Source organism: Ipomoea triloba, chromosome 5, assembly GCF_003576645.1.
Source record: "Ipomoea triloba cultivar NCNSP0323 chromosome 5, ASM357664v1".
Taxonomy (NCBI): Eukaryota; Viridiplantae; Streptophyta; class Magnoliopsida; order Solanales; family Convolvulaceae; genus Ipomoea; species Ipomoea triloba.
In genome coordinates, this window is record NC_044920.1 from 6,911,655 (window position 1) to 6,914,817 (window position 3,163).

Consider the following 3,163-nt stretch of genomic DNA (forward strand, 5'->3'; position numbering starts at 1 on the left):
TGGGCGGGAAGGAAGATTTCGTTTTGGAGGATTTTGTTTTTTTTTTTTATATATAAAGATAAAGATTTTGTAGTATTGGATTTCGTGTCTTAATAGCAGATTTATTTTATACGAATTGTATTGGAATTGTAGTATAGGAATTGTATTGTTTCAATATTATTCTATTGTTTATACGAATTGTATTGGAATTGTAGTATAAGAATTGTATTGTTTTAATATTATTCTATTATTTTAATTGTTTTAATATACAATATTTTGGGCGGGAAGGAAGATTTCGTTTTGGAGGATTTTGTGTTTATATATTTAAAGATATAAAGATTAGTAATTCTAATCTAGAATTGTATTACGAATAGGAATGTAGGTAAGAATTTATTTTATTAGAAATTGTATTACTATATTTTCATTTACAATTGTATTACGAATATGAATTGTATTACCATATTTTACAATATTACGCAAACCTTAACAATATAGGAGTGTTTTGGGCGGGAAGTTAAAGTTGAGGATATTATTTTTATTAATAGTATAGATATATTGGTCTTAATTGTAAGTGAAAATAAAATTTTAGAAATAATAGATATGGCCAAGTACCTTATGCTCAGATGACATATAGTGACTCTCTCATCTGATAGAGGTCATGCCATACACTACATGATCCATCATCTTAATTCACAATATACTCCGTAACATATGAAGTTGCCATTTCAGTATCACAGAATATAATATACTAAATACAGATTTCATGCTTGTGGAGCTGACCTCTTTTAATTGCATTTCTCACATGCAAATACCATTCATGGTCCATAATAATATGTAAAAGATATAACACCATCATGTATGTACATCAACTATATATATTATTACTCCGTATCTGCTAGTGGCCCAAAAAAAGTGCAATTCGATCTCCAAATTTATTATCTCATAAAAAGAAATGTAACCTACCAATAATATTATATTACTACGGAAATATATTAATTCTAAAACAATTAACAGGCACAAGACCACTGTTTTAAAAACCATAATCATGCATATCTGTGCTCGAGAGAGAGCATCTATAGTTAGGGCTGTCGAAATGGGTTGAGGCCCGCGGGTTGGCCCGCACCCGCCTCACAGTGGGGCGGGTTAGGGTTTTAAAAATCGAGGCCCACTAAGGAGCGGGCCTAACGGGCCTGGCCCGCAGGACATGCATTATTTTAAAAATAAAAAAATATATATATATATACAATATACTAAATCACTGAATCCCTAGAATTCTAAATTAATAAGTGAATAACCCAACCTGCTGCCTGCCCGTAAACGTAAATCACTAAATCCCTAGAATTCTAAATCTCATCACGCCGACGAGGACCGCGATTCAGCGAGAGAAGACGAGGACTGCCGTCCGCCGACCAGACTTTCCCAATCTCCGCCGTCCGTGCAGTCCAGTGGCTGCCGCCATCTCGCCGGCCGCCGGTCGCCCGCCAGCACGCCAGCCGTTGCCGTCGGCCCGTCGCGTCTCCAACCAGTGCCGCCAGCGCTCGCCTCTGTTCTGCGTCCATCTTCTTCTCCGGCCTCCGCAGGTAAGGTTCATTACTTGATTAATGTCTATTTCTTTTTCACAGTAAGAATTGAAATTACTAATTACAAAGATTTAAGATATTAGCATTGTAGCTTGATTACTAATTAGAATCGAAATTACTAATTACAAAGGTTCATTACTGATTTAGCTTGATTAGTTTGATTAATGTTTATTTGTTTATTGTTTAAGTTTGTCAGTTTGTGTACTAAGCTAGTAAGCTTCATTACTTTGTTTAAGTTTGTTTAATTGTTTAGTGATTAATGTCTTTTTTTTTCACAGTAAGATTCTAAATTACTAATTATTAAGATATTAGCATATTTAGCAATTTAGCATGTTTAATTGTTTAAGTTTGTTTAATTACTAAGCTTCATTAAGTTTGTGTACTTAAGTTAATGTGTTCAGTGGTGTACTGTATGTGTGAAAATAATATAATAATATGTTTTCAATTTTTTCATTTTTGTATAGGTGATGATGGTGATGTTGAAGATCTTCATGTTCGTGTTCCAACTGAATCTTCTGAAGCGTAGTGTGTTTTACAATTTGATATGTGATTATGAACTTTAAATATTAATTCTGAAGTTTAGTATGTTTGTGTTTTGGACTGATATTAGTGATATTTGTAATGAATTAATCATCAATGGATTGATGTCATTATAGTCATTACTAGTTAATTAGTTATGATTTATGAACTTTGATTATTATTTTTGAACTATGAAGTGTAATGTATTTTAATTCTAATCTTTTTTTAGACTTTTTTTGTACTAAATAAGTAAATATGAAATGAATTCAACAACAACAACAAACCAAAAAAAAAAAAAAAAATAGAAAAACCCGTGGGCCGGCCTGCGGGGCCCGTTAGTCCGCACGGGGCGGGCTAGGGTTGGATGTTCTCTAGCCCGCGGGCCTAATAGGCCGGCCCGCGAAAAAAAAAAAGCTCGCGGTGGGGCGGGCCTAACGCGGCGGGCCGGCCCGCTATGACAGTACTACTCTATACTATACAATACAACTTTCCTTCAAAATGGTCTTGTATATATAGTGGTGTAAATCACCTTCTTTTTGACGAGTGTTTGTTCGAAGTCTTTTCACATTCATTTTTCAACTCAAATATATAGGTTTATTTGAGAATCAATTTATCATTCACCTATTATCCATTTTTGAGTATATGATATGATATATCGATCTCTTCGTCTCATTACGAAGTACTCGAATCCACTTTAACCCAACTCAAAAGAAAGTGAACCCACATATATTTGTACCACAAAATAGCCACTTACAATGTTATTTTTGCTATTTAATTGTTTTCGAACAAAACATGGCAACTAATCATTCTAATTTGTAGGCTTTATCAACACTGCAAATTTTACTTTGGACCGCGGTCCACATAACATATTCAATTTCATTTCATTTACGCTGCAGATTTCTTTCAACAAAACTACAGTTTCTTTTCGATATAATTACAGTTTCGTTCAACATTATACACTCAAATATATGTCAAACTGTTATTCCGTTTCATTTTATATGCACTATAGTTTCATTACAACACAACAACAATATCATTTCGATATAAATACAGTTTCAGTGGACAATATACATTTAAATATGTGA

General features: G+C 33.4%; 1 long non-coding RNA gene across 1 annotated transcript; it reads left to right on the forward strand.

Annotated features, from left to right (window-relative positions):
* Window positions 1–1,271: 1,271 nt before the first annotated feature.
* LOC116021225 lies at window positions 1,272–2,267 on the forward strand. The gene is made up of 2 exons (XR_004098949.1): window positions 1,272–1,559; window positions 2,024–2,267. It is a non-coding gene; the product is annotated as an uncharacterized LOC116021225 (long non-coding RNA).
* The last annotated feature ends 896 nt before the right edge of the window (window positions 2,268–3,163 follow it).